Here is a 22,910-nt window from a genome sequence, read left to right on the forward strand (position 1 = left end):
AATCAAATGGCACAAATCCCAATAAAATTCATTTAAATCTAAGTTGTAACAATACAAAATATGGAAATGTCCATATAGTAAAGTGAGAATAAAGGATTCTTTAGTGTCAGCAGACTCCCAAGTAATATAAGTGCTATGAGGGATGGGTAATGTAAAATTAGATTGTTAAAATGCAAATGTATTACTTTTTTAACACATAGAAAAAAAAAGGCTGAGAGGTTTTGAATATTTTTATACATACTGGTAACCATTATATTAAATTCCCTATATTAAGCATATTATGTGGAATCACAAATATTCCTTGAATCTAAAAGAATAAGCAGTTTCTTGTATAATCTTATTGCTTTATTTCTGTACAATTGTATGTAAAAGAAAAATAAATAACTAATGTCCAAAAATGTAATAGCTTTGGCAAATGTCAAGAAAAAAATCTATCATACATTTTATACATTAAACAAATTCTAGACAAAAGATAGGTGCTTCAAATAGTTAATATTAAGAAGGTAATCAGTTAAAGAAAACAAAATTAGAAATTAATTTTGAGCAATTAGAAATTACCTCTCGTCCAAAAAAGAAATAGTGGGTATAATACTAATCAGTGACTAATTAAACTGTTGCTGTTTTCATATTTGGACACAGCAGGTCTCTGATTTGAGGTATAAAGATTTGTGCTGTCAGAAGCTACAAGACACAGCAGGTTACTGAATAATAATTTAGGACTTAATTTATTATAAAAAAAGCTATTATCATGAGGGCAAAAATGAGACCAACAATCAAATAATTCTACTCATATTTCAATAATTAAATGAAACATGAAACACAATAAAAGTTAATGCTTACTCATTCTGACTCCCTTATTTAAAAAAAAAAAAAAAAAAAAGACAATAAAAATCCATAAAAAGCCACATTTTAAAGGGCCATAAAACAACTTGCAATTACAAAACTTTTCTGTAGGCTTGCAATAAATTAGTGTATCAACCAAGTGTGAAAAAATTGCAAACATGATGGCCTCCATTACATATGCAGCGTTATCCGCAAAATCCTCCGCCGCCAGATTTTACGCGATTTTGGTATTACATATACGGCATAGCATACAAGTTACGCGTGTATATTTCACCCGTCGCCCGCAATTATTACTCCCGTAAGTTAACATAGAACCGCGTTGCAAATCGGTATCCAATATCCAGCGCAAGGACTTACATGGCGTAAATGGAAAAATCTTACTCCATTTTTACCTCGCCATAAAAGGCAGCCGCAGCAAGCCTTGCGCTGAGTATGGGAGCACCGTAACTCCCGAAAATGCCTGCAAAAATAAATAAACACCTAACGCATGCGCAATGTCTATCTACCTGTCAACCGCAATCCCCCACCGCAATAACTAATAAAGTCTATTAACCCCTATATCCACCATCAAACCCACACCGCAAGTAATAACTAAATTATTAACCCCTAAACCGCCATAGCCCACAACGCAATTAACCTATTCAAGTATTAACCCCTAAACCGCCATAGCCTACATAGCCTATTAAATGTATTAACCCCTAATCTGCCGCCGCCACTATAATAAAGTTATTAACCCCTAAACCTAAGTCTAACCCTAACACCCCCCTAACTTAAATATTATTTAAATAAATTAAATAAATTTACTATTATTAACTAAATTATTCCTATTTAAAACTAAATACTTACCTATAAAATAAACCCTAAGATAGCTACAATATAATTAATAATTACATTGTAGCTATTTTAGGATTTATTTTTATTTTACAGGCAACTTTGTGTTTATTTTAACTAGGTACAATAGTTATTAAATAGTTATTAACTATTTAATAGCTACCTAGTTAAAATAAATACAAATTTACCCGTAAAATAAATCCTATAAATAAAACAATTACACCTAACACTACACTATCATTAAATACATTAAATTAATTAACTACAATTACCTAAAATTAAATACAATTAAATAAACTAAACTAAATTACAACCCCCCCCACTAAATTACAGAAAATAAAAAAAATTACAAGAAGTTTAAACTAATTACACCTAATCTAAGCCCCCTAATAAAATAAAAAAAAATCCCCAAAATAATAAAATTCCCTACCCTATACTAAATTACAAATAGCCCTTAAAAGGGCTTTTTTTGTGGGGCATTGTAAGTAATCAGCTCTTTTACCTGTAAAAAAAGAAATACAACCCCCCCCAACATTAAAACTCACCACCCACACACCCAACCTTACTCTAAAACCCACCCAATCCCCCCTTAAAAAAAACTAACACTAACCCCTTGAAGATCACCCTACCTTGAGCCATCTTCACCCAGCTGGGCAGAAGTCTTCATCCGATCCGGGCAGAAGTCTTCATCGAATCCGGGCAGAAGAGGTCATCCAGACGGGCTAATATGTTTAATTAGTGGTGGCAGGGTCCGGGAGTGGCTGGATAGGGGTTAATACTTTTATTTAGGTTGTGGCGGGGTCGGGGAGCGGCGGAATAGGGGTTAATAACTTTATGTAGGTGGCGGCGATGTCGGGGGTGGAAGATTAGGGGTGTTTAGACTTGGGGCTTATGTTTGGGTGTTAGGTGTAAACATAACTGGTTTTCTACCATAGAAATCAATGGGATATCTGGCAGCATCGAACATAAGCTTTCACTGCTTTCAGACTCCCATTGATTCCTATGGCATCTGCAGCCCCCAGGGTGGCGGATTGAAAATCAGGTACGCTGGGCCGGAAGAGCCACGAGCATACCTGTTAACTATTTGATAACTTTGAAAAAGTGTCAAATAGTGCCGAATGTGTATTTGGAACATCTGTAATGACGTAAGCATCGATCTGTGTCGGATTGAGACCGGCGGATCGTATGTTACGTCACAGATTTCAACTTTTGCCGGTCTGTAGGCTTTGATAACTAGGTTGGATCAAGCTCGCAACAATGACGTTGCGGAATTCCAGAGTATTTGCGGTTGACGGCTTGATAGATATCCCCCCATAAATCCATGGTAAATCAGATCTACCAGAGAAGCGTTCGACATCGCTCTAGCACAACCTATACTTTCAATGGATATGGTGTCACATGAGAGATTAATGAACAAAATTAAGGGACTGGGAATAGCTGAAAATGTTAGTTTGTAGATAAATAACTGGATAAAAGATAGGGAGCAACGAGTAGTAGTAAATGGATCATACTCCGATTGGACAAAGGTAATCAGTGGAGTACCCCAGGGATCAGTGCTGGGCCCTATTCTTTTTAATATTTTTATAAATGACTTGGAGCTAGGATTAAATAGCAACATCTCTATTTTTGCAGATGATACTAAGTTAAGTATGGTCATTAGGTCAGAGCAGGATGAACTTTCGTTACAAAGGGACCTGCAAAAATTAGAAGTATGGGCAGGTAAATGGAAAATGAGATTTAATACAGGAAAATGCAAGGTTCTATATTTTGGAAGTAAAAAATAAGCAGGCTACGTATTATTTAAATGGGACAAGACTTAGCCAAACACAGGAGGAATGGGATTTGGGGGTAGTAATAGATTACAAGCTAAAGATGGGTGCACAATGCAGGGCAGCAGCTTCAAAGGCTAATAAGATACTAGCATGTATTAAAAGAGGCATTGACTCAAGGGAGGAAAGCATAATTCTGTCACTATATAAAGCCCAGGTAAGACCTCACCTTGAGTATGGAGTGCAGTTCTGGGGACCAATCGCAAAAAAAGATATTGCAGAACTAGAAAAAGTTCAGAGAAGGGCCACAAAGCTAATAAGGGGATTGGAGAATTTAACCTATGTGGAGAGGCTAGCCAAACTGGGTCTGTTTTCTTTAGAAAAAAGGTGCTTAAGAGGTGACATGATTACTTTATATAAATATATTCAAGGCCCATATACAGAGATGGCAGAAGCTCTGTTTATTCCAAGAAAATTGTTTGTGACCAGAGGTCACAATTTAAGGTTGGAGGAAAGGAGATTTAATCTCTTGCAACGGAAAGGTTTTTTCACTGTAAAAGCAATAAAATTGTGGAACTCATTACCAAAGGAGGTAGTGAATGCCAATACCCTAGATACATTTAAAAATTATTTGGATACATTTCTGTCTATAAACAAAATTCATGGATATGATTGCTAGTTTTTAATGGGTCACCTTTTAGTGGGATTATTTAAGCTTAACTGGAGCTTTTTGTATATATTTTAGATTTGTATAGGTTGAACTCAATGGACTTCTGTCTTTTTTCAACCTCATCTACTATGTTACTATGTATGTTACAACTGCACTAAATAGTGCATGTGATATTACAAGCTGAAAGTTATGGGTTGCGCTCAAATGAAAGCCTAAATAGCGCTAGAATATTTTTTATTTAAGTATCACACAGCAAACACACATGTGTGACACACTGGGGTGTAATGTTATGAAAAACTTAAAAGGCAATGTGGCAGGATGTTGTTACATAAGATCCACATGTTAAGATCCTGAGGCAATGTTTAACTATAAGGAAGAAAATAAACAAAAACACAAAGTTAACAGAACAAAAATGAGAACAAAACAAAATATACATAAAAATGGGAGAGCTTCCACCCTTTTCAATAGTCGCTCTGTAAAGATGAGATCCACACCTCGCGAGCCACTTCTCACTCTCTGGGTTTGATACCTTAAGTAGCCAATCACTATTTTCCATGTTGATTCTCTGTCAGCATAAAATTGCTGTTACAAAATGGGGACAGGACTCTACTCCAGTCACTATTAGGTAAACTTGGAAGATACTGTAGGGTTCCCATTTTGTGATAATTTATTTTATGTTATTGTCAATATCACCTTTGATATCTGCTTGTTCCCAAAGCAGTTAGGAGTGCACAGTGGTCAATAAGAAGAGAAAGGAGGAGGCCTATTAACACTAGTACAAGTTTTCTAGTGTTAGAATATTTAGCATCACCTGAGACCTGAAGTAAAGTTTAAGGGTTAAACAAAAAAAAAAATCACAAAACATATCAAAAACATATTAAGATAAACTATTATACTCATATATACTATTTAATAAAAATATAATTTTAATATTGATAAAAAGGTTTTAAAATAGTTAAAAAGGGATATGGTGTATGGCAATGTGTTTGACTGGAAAGGATGTATCCATATATATATATATACAGTATAGAGAGAGACATGCATACATATATACATATATACTGTATATATATATATATATATATATATATATATATATAAAAATATATACAGTATATATATATATATATATATATATATATATATATATATATATATATATATATATATATATATTTATATATAGCAATACTAGTTTGATTTATGGTGGAGATAAAAGCATGAGATTAACATTTTCCTATCTTCTGCTGATGAGAGTTAATAAACTAGAAATTGCTGCCCAGAAGTGTTTTTTGCTGCACCCACCCTATAAGGGGGATTGTTGTGGGTAAACACAATACTTGGAAGCAAAAAGTGTGAAATATTGTATATCTAATTTGCATATTTTACCCAGACTTGCCTGGTGCATTGGTAACAATTTATACAGAGTACTTCTGGGGATATGCAAGCGGGGATATATATATACTGTATACATGTATATATATATATATATATATATATATATATATATATATATATATATATATATATATATATATGTGTGTATACATGTGTATTTACATGTTTAAATGTGTAAATATGTATGTGCAAACATATACAGTACACATATAAACAAATAAATAGACATATATATATATATATATATATATATATATTAACTTTTTTGAGCCCTTGCCAGTCAAATACCTTGAAACATGCAATATCATTCGTACTTATTTCTAATGGACTAAAAGTGGCATTTTACAAGGTAAAAGTAAACAGTTGGGTTTGAGTGCAAACAACCACCAAGATTACAAGTTATGCGCTAAACCCGGTGTGTAAAATAAACGCTACCACACTTTCCCCCATAGACATCAATGGGGAAAAAATGTTTGAAAAAAACTGACACCTGCGTTCGCGTAATGGCGATCACTATAACGCCATCCCCATTGATGTCTATGGGAAAAAGAAGTTTATGTAAAAACTTAACTCCCTAACATAAACCCCTAATCTAAATACCCCTAATCTGCCACCCCCGACATCACCGACACTAAATAAAGTGATTAACCCCTTAACCGCTTCCCCTGCATAGCTAACACCTAAATAAACCTATTAACCCCTAAACCTCCACCCCCAACATCGCAACTACTATAATAAAGCTATTAAGCCCTAAACCTCCATCCCCCCACATCGCAACTTCTATAATAAAGCTATTAACCCCTAAACCTAACACCCCCTAACTTTAAATTAAAGTTAAAAAAACTAAGCTTAAACTATAAATAAACCTAACATAACTATTTTAAAAATTTAAAAATCCTAACACTATGAAAAAAACAACAACTAATATTACAAAAAAAACACTCAAATTCCAAAAAATAAAAAATATCTAAGATTCCAAAAAATAAGCCCTTTTACCAAAAAAAAATATAAAGTACCTCCTAACAGTAAAGCACCCAACCAACCCCCAAAATAAATAAACCTAAGTCTAAAAAAACCTAAGGTACCAATGGCATTTGTATTGGCATTGACCTTAAAAGAGTAATCAGCTCTTTTGCTGCCTATTCAAATAAAAAATCCCTAATCTAAACCCCCCCCCCCCAAAAAAATAAAACGTAAGTCTAACACCGAAATAGGTACTCACAGTTTCTGAAGTCCGGCGGTGAAGGTTTTCTTCCAGGCAGCTCCATCTTCATCCAACGCGGAACCATCTTCTATCTTTTTTTCGGAGGTGTGGAGCAGCCTTTCCTGATACGCGGTTTTGGAGCGGCGGTCCTCAGTAGCGGTGGACCACAGCGGCATGGAGGCTCCTCTTCATGCGATCTCTGCTGCACACTGAAGATTGAATGCAAGGTACCCCTTTTATATTTGATTTGAACAGCCAATAGGATTTCAGCAGCTCTCATCCTATTGGCTTATTTTAATATTTCAGCCAATAGGAATGCAAGGTAACCCAAATATAAAAGGAGTACCTTGCATTCAATCTTCAGTGTGCGGCGGAAATCGCATGAAGAGAAGGCTCCGCGCTGGATGTCGTTGTTGCCGCCGGTCCTGCTCAGTTCCATGCCGCCACAGCTCCGCCCCACAGGGATGAAGATGTCGCCACCTGGATGAAGACTTGTCGTCTCCTGAATAAAGATGGATGGCCGGACTTCAGGAACTTTGAGTACATTTTCTGTGCTTAGTGTTAGTTTTTTTTTATGTCCACTAAAGAGCTTATTGTCCTTTAAACGGCAATGCCCATACAAATGCCCCTTTAGGAGTAATGGGTAGCTTATGTTTTTTTTTTTTTACACAGGTTTTTTTTTTTGGGGGGGGGGGTTGGTTGGGTGGGTGATTTTACTGTTGGGGGTACTTTGTAATTTTATTTATGTAAAAAAAACTGTTTAACTTAAGGCAATGCCCTGCAAAAGGCCTTTTTAAGGGCTTTTGGTAGTTTATTGTTAGATTAGGGGGTGTTTTTATTTTGGGTGGCTTTTTTGTTTTTATAGGGGTATTAGCTTAGGTTTAATTTTTATAATTTAGTTTATTATTTTTGTAGTCTTAGATTTTTTTTATTTTTCGTAATTTCAGTGTTTTTTTTTTGTAATGTTAGTTTTTTTTATTTTTTCGTAGAGTTAGGATTTTTTAATTTTGTAACTTAGGTATTTTATTTTTCGTTTATTTTAGTTTTTTTCTTAACCCTTTAAGGACACAGCTTTCAGTTTGCTCAATTGTTTCATGACGGAAAAATTCCGTCATATGTCCTTAAGAGGTTAAATAGTAATGTTAGGTTAATTTATAGTTTAAGCTTAAGTTTTTTTTATTTCACAGTTAAGTTTTTATTTATTTTAAGGTAGTTTGTATATTGTAACTTTAATTTAAAGTTAGGGGGTGTTAGGTTTAGGGGTTAATAGTTTAATTTAGTGTGTTGCGATGTGGAGGGACGGCAGTTTAGGGGTTAATAGGTTTAGAAGTAGGAATGTGGGGGGACAGCAGATTAGGGATTAATAGCTTTATTATAGTAGTTGCGATGTGGGGGACCGGCAGTTTAGGGGTTAATAGGTTTAGTTTAGTAGTTGCGATGTGGGGGCCAGTGGTTTAGGGGTTAATAGCTTTATTATAGTAGTTGCGATGTGGGGGCCAGCGGTTTAGGGGTTAATAGCTTTATTATAGTATTTGCGATGTTGGGGTCAGTTTAGGGGTTAATAGTGTAGTTTATGGGTGTTAGTGTACTTTGTAACATTTTTGTTATGAGTTTTGAAAAACACTTTTGTTTTGCAAAATCCATAACTACTGCTCTTTCATTGCAGAATAGATCACGCCGGTAAAAGCTATAACGCTAGCGTTGTAGCCGGATCGCACAACCTGTAATACGGGAGACCTGAAAACTCCACACTCAAAAGTAATTTTTTGGATGCGAAATGGAGAGTTGCGGTCAGGGTCGGCTCCAAGGGGGGGCTTTGGGGGGCAATGCCCACCCAAATGGAAAGCTGTGCCCCCTCAAAACACAGGATTTTTTTTAATATTTTTTTTTATACTTAAAATAGTGATAATACACTGACTGTTCCATATGTAGCTAAGCTTACATTTTTAAAAATACATTAAAATTCTGAAAATGTTTCCCGTGCGCACAGGCTGCAACTGTTCAGTGCGCACAGGCTTCTGAGGGGGGGGGGGGGGAGCAGCCAGTGACATCACTGGGGGTGTGTGGACCGCACCAGGGGACAGACATCTTCAGGAGAGGAGGGTGACACTTAATAACTACAAGAATCAGGGCTGCTGCAGTTCAAAGAGTTTGTTTTTTATTAGACTCTAACTGCAGACTGCTGGCTGCCTGTGCCGATTTGCTGTGCTGTTCTGCAGTGCGATTGTGGGAGCCTCTGAGGAACAGGAAGAGCACCCTGGACAGACTGGGGGAAGTTGTAATAAGCAGCACATTCAGTGTGCAGTTCTCTAGCTATTTCCCTGAATTATAGCAGCACTTCCTGTCTGTCCCCTCCCTTCTCTCCCCCTTCTTCCTACACAAGCGCGGTTCTTTTTCTTAGAGGCAGCTAACAGTGATCAGCCACATGAAAGCAATGAGAGGTAAGAGAGGGGCAGATGTCAGCAATAAATACGTTTTTTTGTGTGAGTGCTGCAGCAGGGCACAGCCTTTTAACCCCTCTTAGAGCAGAATGGCTGCTTAGTGTTTGTCTCTGTTCAGGACACTGTATAACTGTACTGCATAACAGGGGAAAATATTTATATTCTTTTTCTCCACTCTCCCTCTTTTTTCTTCTTCTTTCCTCCTCATCTCTCTTTCACTATCTCACTCTCTCCATTCTTATCTCACCTCCTGTCTCTCTATGCCGTTGCCCCTTCACTTCTTATCATCTCTCTCCTTTTCTTTCCTCATTCCCCTTTATTTCAATATTTTTGTTTTTTTAATTTAGAAGAAAACTATCACCATTAAAGCTTAAAATAAAAATTTTACTTTAAGTGAACATACACTGCCCTATAAATAAACACTAGTGAGCCTACATCTGACAGCACTCTGGCACAAGATCTGTGTACTTTGTGTGTCTGTATCTGTGTGTACTGTGTGTGTATATATGTGTACTGTGTGTGTATGTATCTGTGTACTGTGTGTGTGTATGTATCTGTGTACTGTGTGTGTATCTGTGTACTGTGTGTGTGTATGTATCTGTGTACTGTGTGTGTGTATGTATCTGTGTACTGTGTGTGTATCTGTGTACTGTGTGTGTATGTATCTGTGTACTGTGTGTGTATGTATCTGTGTACTGTGTGTGTGTATGTATCTGTGTACTGTGTGTGTATGTATCTGTGTACTGTGTGTGTGTGTATGTATCTGTGTACTGTGTGTGTATGTATCTGTGTACTGTGTGTGTGTGTCTGTATCTGTGTACTATTTATACATGTGTGTATCTGTATACTGTTTATACATGTGTGTATCTGTATACTGTTTGTGTGTATGTATCTGTGTACTGTGTGTGTGTGTATGTATCTGTGTACTGTGTGTGTGTGTATGTATCTGTGTACTGTGTGTGTGTGTCTGCATCTGCGTACTGTGTGTGTGTGTCTGTATCTGCGTACTGTGTGTGTGTGTCTGTATCTGCGTACTGTGTGTGTGTGTCTGTATCTGTGTACTGTGTGTGTGTATGTATCTGTGTACTGTGTGTGTGTATGTATCTGTGTACTGTGTGTGTGTGTCTGTATCTGTGTACTGTGTGTGTGTGTGTGTGTGTGTATCTGTGTACTATTTATACATGTGTGTATCTGTATACTGTTTATACATGTGTGTATCTGTATACTGTTTATACATGTGTGTATCTGTATACTGTTTGTATGTATGTATGTATGTATGTATATATATATATATATATATATACACACACACACACACACACACTTTAAAAATAATAAATAAAATAATGAATTGTTATGTAATGCTGCATGCTGGGGGCAGAGTTAGCTGCCGAACTGTGAAGTTGCATCTGCAAGGAGCTCTGTGTCTTAACCTCTTATTTGGAATTGGAAGTTAGAGAATTTTTGGACTTGTCTTAACCCTATTAATTTTATCTAAACATTGTGATTAATAATTTTTTTAAACAATAGACCATGATAAGAATATGATTGTATCATATAAATATGTCTATAAATAGCTACCGCTTCTATCAATGCCTTAAAAGTGCACTGTGATCTTAGGCTCGGTACAGTGCACTTTTGAGGCGTCGATAGAAGTCGGTAGCCATTTACAGACTTTTATTTATATGATACAATCTTATTCTTATAGGTTCACAGTACATAGGTTGTATTAAGTAGCCTGATATCCGTTAGTTATTGCAAAACAGGTATAGCTAAATCTAATCTACAAAATTACCACTACCGGAAAACCTAGTATCCTCACTACTATTGCAAACAAAGGGGTTAATTGCATTGGGGGGGTTTGGGGTGCATGGCTGTTTAGGGGACATGATTGAGATTTGAGAATGAGTTTAAGGGTTTTGGATCATGGTGATTAAGGGGTGAATTGTTTTTAAGGAGCTACTGCACTGGGGGTCTCAAGTTTAATGGCTCTGTTTTAGTGCACTGCATAGGATTTAGACTTCATTATTTTACCTAGTGATTTAGCACATATTCTCCAAATGTTAATAGTGGGGGATAAGCCAGCCACTTTCCTGCAGAATATGTAGGTCTGCTCTTATTTTGACTCTCATACATGATTTGTACATGCGTGCCCCCTCGTAAAAAAAAAATGCCCCCCCCCATTTCATTCGTTCTGGAGCCGACCCTGGTTGCGGTTCAGGCTAAAATGCTTGCGGTACAGCTGTACCGCCGCGACTAGCAATACGGGAGTCCTGCCATTCCGCACACAAAGGCCAATTTTTCAGGGGTATAACCGTACCGCAAAACTTGTAATTTTGCCCAAAATTTGCACTCAACAGATTAGAGCACCTGAAGACCTAGCAAAAAGTGTAAAGATTAAACAAAAAAAATTTGCACAAAACACAACATAAATACATTAAAATGAAGTACAGTATTACACTCATATATAAACTTACAGATACATTTTTTTTTTTTTTTTTTAATAATTTACTGTAAATTTTAAGATGAACCAAATATATCTATTATCTTTCCCTTAAAGCAGAAGCTACATTTTTGTGTGCCATAGTTATGCTCAAGTTTATTAAATTTATCATCCAGATATCATGGAAGAAGACCAAGTTTTCTGTTGAGATTAACTTTATAAGCTTTCATTATGCTTTTGTGTCTCCTAAACTTGGCAAATATCAACTGTGTACATTTACAATTTTGGCTTTCATTTCTTATACAGTCACCTGTGCACAGCACAAAACAGCTTGTAATCCTATGTACGGTATCAATTAATGGTTTAATCATGAGCCATTTTTCTCAAAACTATGCTTTGAAATTACCACCTACATTAATTAAACAGCTGGAACTTTAAGTAAACAGTAACTTTCACTAGGAGGAAAAGGTTATTTGTGAAGCACAAGGGAAAATGATAATTGTCCTTGTTTGAATGCTTACAATAAAAAAGAGGAAATTAAATTTTAACATGCTGAATTCCTAAAAAAAATATGAATTTATTTCCAGGTGTATATGATTAAATGATCAATTAAGAAGTATGACAAATGTGTAAGTAATCAACAGAAGCGTTTTCTTGAAAGTCAATGACAAACTGGGTTCTATATTATACATGAGGGTTTTTGCCATTCAACCTTGTATGATTATCCACCTCTCATCTGCAACCATTAGACTTGCCTCTATTGCAAGCAAACCCCCTCTCACCTATTTGCGTTCAACTTGACTTCTGCCACTAGTGGTCCTGATCCACTCTCCTCCTCACAAACAAAGCCCCAATAGGAGACTGCCCTGCTCTAACTCCTCCCATTGCCTGTCACGTATCCTCTCACAGGTACTGCTTCTCTCACTTAACAGTGCTACTCAGTTACTTTATTAAACCAAGCTCTACTTTTCACACAGGTTATCTCATTCTCTACACCATTGCATAATGGTCAAACATAGAAAAACAATATTGGGATTGGCAGGTTTTTGCTTGCAATGGTTTTATTTTACAGAGCCCCGAGGATAGATTTGGTGACTGCTGTCAAATTAGTCAATTCTATAAGTAAACAGATCATTTCATTAAAATTTGTTTTAAAATTGTTTTAATCAGCTTGTCTTTAGTTCCTGTTTGCATGTATTTGATATGCGTTTATTGTGTTTTGATAATTGTTTTTTAATTTAGAGATTTATTACAATCTATCAGTGATTTGCTTTTCAATGGCTTGTTGTTTTCTGCCTAAATTGGTCATCTAGTTTCTTGAGTAATCACAATGTAAAATTGATTAATTTGTTAAACGCCAGCATGCTATTTGTATGTTGGCATGATGGGCATACTTCAATATTCACATTAGGACCCAAACATCTACAAAAAGCATTTTAATTTATTTTTTTTGATTCACGCTCACACTTTTGTGTATATCACTAACAATACAGGTGTCTTCATAACAGTCTTTTAAAATAGAAATCATGATTTAACTAGGAACCTATTGCAATCTGTTTCCATCTGCACCACTGCTAAACTATCTGAATGCTAATTGTATGCTGGCATAATGGGCATAATGGGGCACCATTTGTTAATCGATATATTGTCACTTTTAAAGATTCTTGTGTTGTTTTTTACAATATTTAATACAAATGCTTGTTAAAGGACCATTTCCATTTTGGCGTGATCTTAAAGCAAGATGATGACTGCAGGTTTTTATGGAAATTACTTATAATATCTTCTAATACTGGATTTTAAAAGTACTGAAACTGTAAAACACAAACCTGCTCCCTCACAACATTGGGCGAGATTTCATATGTGGTGCAAGCTCCAGTGCAACTGCTGAAACCTGTGCCGCCCTTAATTTCACCCCGCACATCGTGGTATCACATATACAGTGCCGGCAGTACATAAAGTGCCATAAGTCGGATAAACTAGCGATGTCCAGAAATGAGAGTAAATACAAATTTCTGGAATCGTCAGTGACTTACGGCACTTTAGAAACTGCCAGCACCTAAGAAAATACATTTATTTTTTTTAATCTCCCGTAAAAGTCTAACCCGCCTCAGAAAACCCCTATATCCGCCATTAAACCCACATCAGAACTAATAATAAAAGTATTAACCCCTAAACCGATAACACCCCACAATGCAATATGCCTAATTAAACTATTAACCCCTAATCCACCATTCACACACATCACACTCTACCTAATAAAAGTATTAACCCCCTAAATCCACCAACCCCAACATCGCAAACTGCCTAATCAATGTATTAACCCCTAATCCATCATTCACCCACATCGCAATAAACCTAATAAATGTATTAACCCCTATTCAACCATTAACCCACAATGCAATAAACCTAATAAAACTATTAACCCCTAATCCACCATTAACCCACATCGCAATAAACCTTATAAAACTATTAAAATAATGAATTAAATTACTAAGCCCCCTAACCTGACACCCCCTAAATTAACCCAAATTACCTAAATTAAAAAATACTAAGTTACAATTCAAATAAAAAAGCTAACATTACTTAAAAAAAAGCCTAACATTAAACAAATCTATGATTACAAAAAATAAAAAAGTCAAATATTACATAAAATAATAAACCAAATTATCAAAAATTTAAAAATTAAACCTAATCCCTATGAAAAAAGACCCTCCAAAATAAAAACACCCCTAATCTAATGCTAAACTACCAATAGCCCTTAAAGGGGCTTTTTGTAGGGCATTGCCCTAAGTTAAACAGCTCTTTTACCTTAAAAAACACTAAGTCCCCCCTCTAACACTAAAAATCCTAAACTACCTATTGACCCTAAAGGGGCATTTGTATGGGCATTGCCCTTAAAAGGACATTCAGCTCTTTTAAGAGTGCCCAATAAATCCCTAATCTAAAAAATAAAAAAGTCTAACCCCCAAATAGGTACTCACCATTCCTGAAGTCCGGCGTAGAAGGTCCTGTTCAAGGCGGCGGTGAAGTCTTCTTCCAAGCGGCCAACATCTTCTTCCAAGTGGAGACCACTTCCTTCTTCATCCAGGACCTAACTGGCACGGAGCAGAGATGAGCACGGAGCAGGACCGGCGACCGCAAAGTCATGGAGCATGGAGGATCCTCTTTGTATGATCGCCGCCGTTCTTTGAATAGTGAATTCAAGGTATGCGTTTAAATATGGTGTCCCTTGCATTCCTATTGGCTGATTTGATTCTTCAAATTCAAATCAGCCAATAGGATGAGAGCTACTGTAATCCTATTGGCTGTTCAAATCACTGAAAGTAATGGAGCTTGATGGAGAGGGACACTTCACTCCATACAGCAACTTTATTATTTATTTATTTTTCTCATATGAATACAAAATTATCAGGAAAGATACAATTTAGACCACCTTTGAAATATGATAAAGCAAAATATTTGTTCATTATAATTTCCATACAACTAAAACAACATTTGTGTTATACTATCGTATAACAATTACACTTTCTCTTTGGAAAATACATTAATCTTTTCCTGCTATTTGCTGAATCTTCAGCGAGACCCAAGACCATCAATTACAAGTTTAACAAAAAAAACAACATTTTTATACAGTGTCATTGGTTGAAGGGTTAACCTATCTATAATTTGGATATGATCCCTTCACAGATAAGAAGAAAGGGAAAAAAAAGATAAAATCCCCAGCATTGGGTTTTAGGTGTTCCCATGGAGAAAAAAAAAAGGGGGAGGGGGAAACCTTACTCTATCTCTTCCAAGCAGCAGGGAGTTTGTTGGAAATAATCCAGCGGGACATTAACTCTGATTTCCTCACAGGATAAATAATTTGAAGTTAGCAAAGTTAGCCGTGAGCAGGGGGTGCACTATCAAATTAAATCCTGCAATCAATATAAATCACATTACACTCCTTTCTGTGTATAGTATCTTACAATCGCCTATATTTTCCTATGCATGTGTTTGTCTATTAGGGTTATAAGTATTTTGAGAGTTTTGAGAAAAGCTTGCCACCTTTTAGTTGGATAGAAAAAACTGTGAGATCTTTAGTGCAAACATTTTTACAGAATTACACTGGAATTAGAGAGACAATATCATATATGCCCATGGAACGCCAATGTTCAGGCCATTTTACAAAAATCAACAATTATACTTTGTATTTTGCTGGATAGATAGCTCAGCATGTTAAGGCACTGGCTGAGCTCTGTAGCAACCGAAGGGTTGCAGGTTCGATCCCCGGCGTAGGTCCACTTAGCCTTTCATCCTTCCAAGGTCGATAAAATAAGTAGCGTCTTGAGACCCTTTATGGGTGATTAGCCGCGCTTTACAAGTACCCAATACGTACATATTTTGTATTTTCTAAGTGCTAAAATTATGATTTACACAGTGCATATTTAATGCGATTTATTCCTGTGTAAATAACATACAGATTTTACGTTTTTGGTAAAATAAGATTTTTGAAGCACATTAACCCCTTAACGACCGAGGACGTGCAGGGTACGTCCTCAAAAAAAAGGCAGTTAATGCCTGAGAACGTACCCTGCACGTCCTCGGTTTGGAAAGCAGCTGGAAGCGATCCTGCTTGCTTCCAGCTGCTTTCCGGTTATTGCAGTGATGCCTCGATATGGAGGCATCCTGCAATAACTTTTTTAAGCCATCCGGTGCAGAGAGAGCCACTCTGTGGCCCTCTCTGCACCGGAGATCGGTGGTTCCCTGCCTTGGTGGGTGGGAGCCGGACCGGGAGGCGGGTGGCGGCCATCGATGGCCCTGGTTATGTGCAGGGGGGGCGGGATCGTGGGCGGGGATGAGCGGGGGCGCGCACGGGCGCGCATGCACGGGAGGGCGGGGGCGGGCGCGTGCACGGGGAGGGAGCGGGTGGGAACCGCTACACTACAGAAAATGTGTTAGTAAAAATGTTTAAATGCCCTAATATTTTTTTAAAAACAAAAAGATCAGCAAGGTGGTGGGGGTTTGTCTGTGTGGGGGGGGAAGCTACACTACAGAAAAAAGACAAATAAATATAAAAAAAGCCCTTTTTTTTTGCAAACTGGGTACTGGCAGACAGCTGCCAGTACCCAAGATGGCCCCCAATGAGGCAGAGGGGATGGTCAGAGAGCGGTTTTGGGGGGGATCAGGGAGGTTGGGGGCTAAGGGGGGGATCCTACACCCTAGCATATGTAAATATGCTAAAAAAAATTATTTATTTTTTAAAAAACTCTTTTATTTTAGTACTGGCAGACTTTCTGCCAGTACTTAAGATGGCGGGGACAATTGTGGGGTGGGGGAGGGAAGGGAGCTGTTTGGGAGGGATCAGGGGGTGGGATGTGTCAGGTGGGAGGCTGATCTCTACACTAAAGCTAAAATTAATCCTGCAAGCTCCCTACAAACTCCCTAATTAACCCCTTCACTGCTAGCCAGAATACACGTGTGAGGCGCAGCAGGATTTAGCGGCCTTCTAATTACCAGAAAGCAACGCCAAAGTCATATATGTCTGCTATTTCTGAACAAAGGGGATCCCAGACAAGTATTTACAACCATTTGTGCCATAATTGCACAAGCTGTTTGTAAATTATTTCAGTGAGAAACCTAAAATTGTGAAAAATTTAACTTTTTTTCAATTTGATCGCATTTGGCGGTGAAATGGTGGCATGAAATATACCAAAATGTGCCTAGATCAATACTTGGGGTTGTCTACTATACTACACTAAAGCTAAAATTAACCCTACAAGCTCCCTAAAAGCTCCCTAATTAACCCCTTAACTGCTGGGCATAATACACTTGTGGTGCGCAGTGGCATTTAGCGGCCTTCTAATTACCAAAAAGCAACGCCAAAGCCATATATGTCTGCTATTTCTGAACAAAGGGGATCCCAGAGAAGAATTTACAACCATTTATGCCATAATTGCACAAGTTGTTTGTAAATAATTTCAGTGAGAAACCAAAAGTTTGTGAAAAAATTTGTGAAAAAGTGAACGATTTTTTGTATTTGATCGCATTTGGCGGTGAAATGGTGGTATGCAATATACCAAAATTGTCCTAGATCAATACTTTGGGATGTCTACTAAAAAAAAATATATACATGTCAAGGGATATTCAGGGATTCCTGAAAGATATTAGTGTTCTAATGTAACTAGCGCTAATTTTGGAAAAAAGTGGTTTGGAAATAGCAAAGTGCTACTTGTATTTATGGCCCTATAACTTGCACAAAAAGCAAAGAACATGTAAACATTGGGTATTTCTAAACTCAGGACAAAATTTTGAAACTATTTAGCATGGGTGTTTTTTGGTGGTTGTAGATATGTAACAGATTTTGGGGGTCAAAGTTAGAAAAAGTGTGTTTTTTTCAATTTTTCCTCATATTTTATATTTTTTTTTATAGTAAATTATAAGATATGATGAAAATAATGGTATCTTTAGAAAGTCCATTTAGTGGCGAGAAAAACGGTATATAATATGTGTGGGTACAGTAAATGAGTAAGAGGAAAATTACAGCTAAACACAAACACCGCAAAAATGTAAAAATAGCCTTGGTCCCAAACGGACAGAAAATGGAAAAGTGCTGTGGTCATTAAGGGGTTAAAAATACTATTCTCCCTGCTTATTTTTGTGTGAATTGTTAAATTATTCATTTTGTATGCTGTTTAAAATACAAAAATGCAGTATATGCCTCTTAGCGAGACACCCTGTTTTCAGGGTAAAAAGGTGGCTTTAGATTATTCTACCTGGGAAATAGATGGACTGGCGAGCAATCTTTCATAATTTTGCCAGTCCAGAGAGCTTTAGATCATCTGCCCATAGATTAAAACATTAAGACACGCTATTTGTAGATGTTGGGGTCTTGATGTAACTCTTCCTCAGATACTTTTAGCTGTACAAGATATCACGTTCAACACATATACATAAGTAAGTGAACCTATACACATGTAAATGTGCGCCCTGTCCACTTTATACAGCCGCTACAATAGTGATGAATAGAGCTTTAATGAATTAATACCATGCATATTAATACACCTCTACAATGTCTCCTGTGGCTATTTGATAGTGTTTTGCACATGTGCAAGATAATAGATGTTTTCCATCTAGTGCTGGAATAGTTGCAAAATGCCCTTTTGAGGTCTTATCAAGTACCTTAAATTTGAAAAGTCAAAAGTGTACAAAAATGTGTTAAAAAGGCTCTTAAAATGGTTTGTGATTGCAGAGAACTTTTCGGCCCTATTGTAAAAACAGGTCTTTTAGCAACTATCACTATAACATGATCATAAGTGCTAAAAATAGCTGGAAAACATAATTTATGTAAGAACTTACCTGATAAATTCATTTCTTTCATATTGGCAAGAGTCCATGAGCTAGTGACGTATCTGATATACAATCCTACCAGGAGGGGCGAAGTTTCCCAAACCTCAAAATGCCTATAAATACACCCCTCACCACACCCACAATTCAGTTTAACGAATAGCCAAGTAGTGGGGTGATAGAAAAAGGAGTAAAAATCATCAAAAAAGGAACTGGAAATATAATGGTGCTTTATACAAAAAAACATAACCACCATAAAAAGGGTGGGTCTCATGGACTCTTGCCAATATGAAAGAAATTAATTTATAAGGTATTATGTTTTCTTTCATGTAATTGGCAAGAGTCCATGAGCTAGTGACGTATGGGATAGTAATACCCAAGATGTGGTACTCCACAGAAGAGTCACTAGAGAGGGAGGGATAAAAATAAAAACAGCAATTCTCCGCTGAAAAAATTAAATCCACATCCAAAAAAATAAATACGATTTTCTCATAAGAAGAGGAATCAAACTGAAACAGCTGCCTGAAGAACTTTTCTACCAAAAACTGCTTCCGAAGAAGCAAATACATCAAAGCTGTAGAATTTAGTAAATGTATGCAAAGAAGACCAAGTTGCTGCTTTGCAAATCTGATCAACTGAAGCTTCATTCTTAAAAGCCCATGAAGTGGAAACTGATCTAGAATGAGCTGTGATTCTCTGAGGCGGGTCCTGACCCGACTCCAAATAAGCCTGATGAATCAAAAGCTTTATAACAAAAGGTTGAAGCAGCACCAGATTGGAGTATTCTTAATTCCTTTTATTCATCAGAGACATAAAAAGAAAACGACGTTTCGGTCAGCACCTGACCTTAATCATGTTGTATATACAAATGCCAAAAACCACTCCTTATGTAGCCATAATGGGCGGAGTTACTACCTGTACAGGTGTGGGACTATTTGTTAACCCTCTGTATACATACACCAGGAAGAATTTCTTCATACTCCCTCTAGTGGTTAGGCATTTTCCATCTTATCAATCTATTATAACCTGGAAGATACAATATACAAATTCAATTGCACATCGATATAAATATTACTTTTTTTTTTTTTTTTTTTTTTTTTTTTTAATTCTTACAAAAGTTATGCAAAAATTACAAAATTTACAGAAATTCACAAAAGTTAGGTCAAGAAACTAAAACTCATATACAGCATCCTTCTAGTGGATAGAGATGATTACCTTTTGGTTTTTTGGTCTTTTACATAATTAGTTAAGGGTAACTTGCCAATCTATCTCCCTATTCATTCCCAGAGGTATTAATGTTTGTAAGGTATAGATCCAGTATGTTTCTCTGGATTTTAGGATCTGTTGTCTGTCCCCTCCTCTCTTAGGTCTTTTTATCTGTTCAATGACCTGATATCTTAACTGGGAGATGGTATGTCCTGCCTGTAAGAAGTGATTTGAAACTAGAGCATCCGTGTTATTGCGACGTATATTAGACTTATGTTCCACAATTCTATCCCTTATCCTTCTAGTCGATTCCCCTATATATATTTTGGATCAAGGACACTTGATTAAATAAATTACATATTCTGTATTACAGGTGAAATACCCTTGGATTTTATATTTCCTACCAGTCAATGGGTGGGAAAAATAATTCCCTTTGATAATATTGCCACAATTACAGCACCCTAGACAGGGAAAACATCCTAATTTGGGAGTAGAAATGTGAGTTTGTGTCTGTTTTTTAGCTGTACCTAAATCTGCTCTCACAAGGGCATCTTTTAAATTCCTACACCTCTTATATGCAGGCATCGGAGGTTCCTCAAACTCCTTTATCTGGGGATTTAAGTTTTTAATAACAGGCCAATGTCTCCTAATCACTTTATATACATCTGTACTCAATTTGTTATATTGTGTGACAAATACCATACGTTTCCCCTCCTGTTTATTCTTTACTTTAGTACCTCTTAGGATAGAATGTCTGGGAATTTTACTGACTTCCTCAATCTGTTTTTGTATAAGGTGTACAGGGAAACCCCTCTCAATAAATAGATTACCCATCTCCGTCAGTCTAGTCTGTATCATATCCTCATCACAGACTATTTTTCTGACTCTAAGTAATTGACTCTTAGGGAGGCTTTTTATGAGAGGGGGTGGATGTGCACTCTCAAATCTTAAGAGACTGTTCCTATTACTCTCCTTTCTATAGATATTAACCTTCAATATCCTCCCATTTTTTATTACAGTAGTGTCAAGGAATGCCACTGACTCCTCACTATATGTGAGTTTGAATTTGATATACCTTGTTGATACATTAAGGTCAGCTACAAATTCTTGTAGGGAGTCAATGTCGCCCCCCCATATGCCAAATACATCATCTATGTACCTAAACCAGCATAATCCAAACTGTAAAAATAGTTTATTACTGTATACAAACTTCTCTTCATATACACTCATGAAGATGTTGGCATATGTGAGGGGCGACATTCGACCCCATAGCAGTACCTTGACACTGTATATAATATTGGTCCTGAAAGAGAAAATAGTTACAGTAGAGAATCAATTGGAGTAATTCCAAAACAAATTCATATTGTGTTGCAGATAATATACCATTGGTGTCAACAGCGTGTTTAATGGCACCTAGGCCACTCACATGAGTAATTGACGTATACAAGCTGTTTATGTCAAGGGTATATAGAATAAATTTGTCACTCTCCATCCCCAATTCTTCCAATTTAATCAGAAAGTCTCCTGTGTCTTTAAGATAGGACATTGTCTGCATGGCTAGTGGTCTGAGTACCTTATCCAAATATATAGAAACATTTGTCAAAATTGAATTTGTGCTTGCCACAATTGGGCGGCCAGGGGGGGGGGGGGGTCTCCTTATTTTTGTGTATTTTGGGCAATGTATAAAAAACAGGTGTTACATATTTTTCTGGTAAAAGAAACCTCTGTTCTTTCTCTGTTATTAAATCATTATACATTTCCTTATCAATACACTTAATAAGTTCACGTTTTACCTCCAGAGTAGGGTCTTTATTCAGTGGTCTGTATATTTCTTTATCACACAGCTGATTTTTAATCTCCTGGACATAATATCCCCTATCTAGGATAACGGTAGCCCCGCCCTTATCCACAGGCTTACAAATGATTTCATCATTATTCTTTCAGTCAAGCAAAGCATTATTTTCTATTTTTGTAAAGTTGCTCTGTATACGTTTTTTTCCCCTTACCAGGGATCCTATTCTTACTCTGTAGTATCTCAATATCCCTTAAAACAAGCTGCATAAAGGTCTCCACACTATTATTACACATTGGTGGATTAAAGCTACTTTTGACTTTCAAATTTAGATATTTCAGTGATAACACATTATCATCACTCTGGGCCTCAGCCTCTAACCTGGGATTTACCCCTAAGGGTGATTGCGTTTGTCCAAAGAAAGTCTTAAGCTTAATATTACGGAATAAGGAATAAAGATCTTTCTGTAATGAAAAAAGTCACACTTAGGTAATGGGCAAAAAGATAGCCCTTTGTTGATGACCTGTCTCTCCGTATCTGTTAAGTCATATTTAGAAATGTTTACCGTTAGTTCTGTCTGCCCTGGTACCATGTCTTCCTCTGGGATCTTGTTTCTTTGGGGCCAGTATCGGTTACATTCACGGCTGTTTTTCCGGCGGTGCCTCCTACCACCTCTGCGCCTCTTTCTGAGTCCCCCGACGAGTCGTTGGTTGATGACGTTGACGTTGAACTTGCGCCAGTGTCGCGCGTGCGATGTTGCCATCTCCAATTGGTTGAACCCTGTCGCCTTCTGTCATCGTGAGGGGCATCCACAGACCACCTGTATACTGAGCCATTGCGGTAATCTTCCTCATCCCTCTGAAATTTCTGGCGCTTACGGGTCTTGATCACTTTTTTCATCTCTTGGATACTTGTATTTACAGAAGTTAGCAACTTATCCATATCTTCGACCGACATCATCACCCTCAAGGATCTCTCAAGGCGTAATCA

The sequence above is a fragment of the Bombina bombina genome, chromosome 5 (assembly GCF_027579735.1).
Source record: "Bombina bombina isolate aBomBom1 chromosome 5, aBomBom1.pri, whole genome shotgun sequence".
Taxonomy (NCBI): Eukaryota; Metazoa; Chordata; class Amphibia; order Anura; family Bombinatoridae; genus Bombina; species Bombina bombina.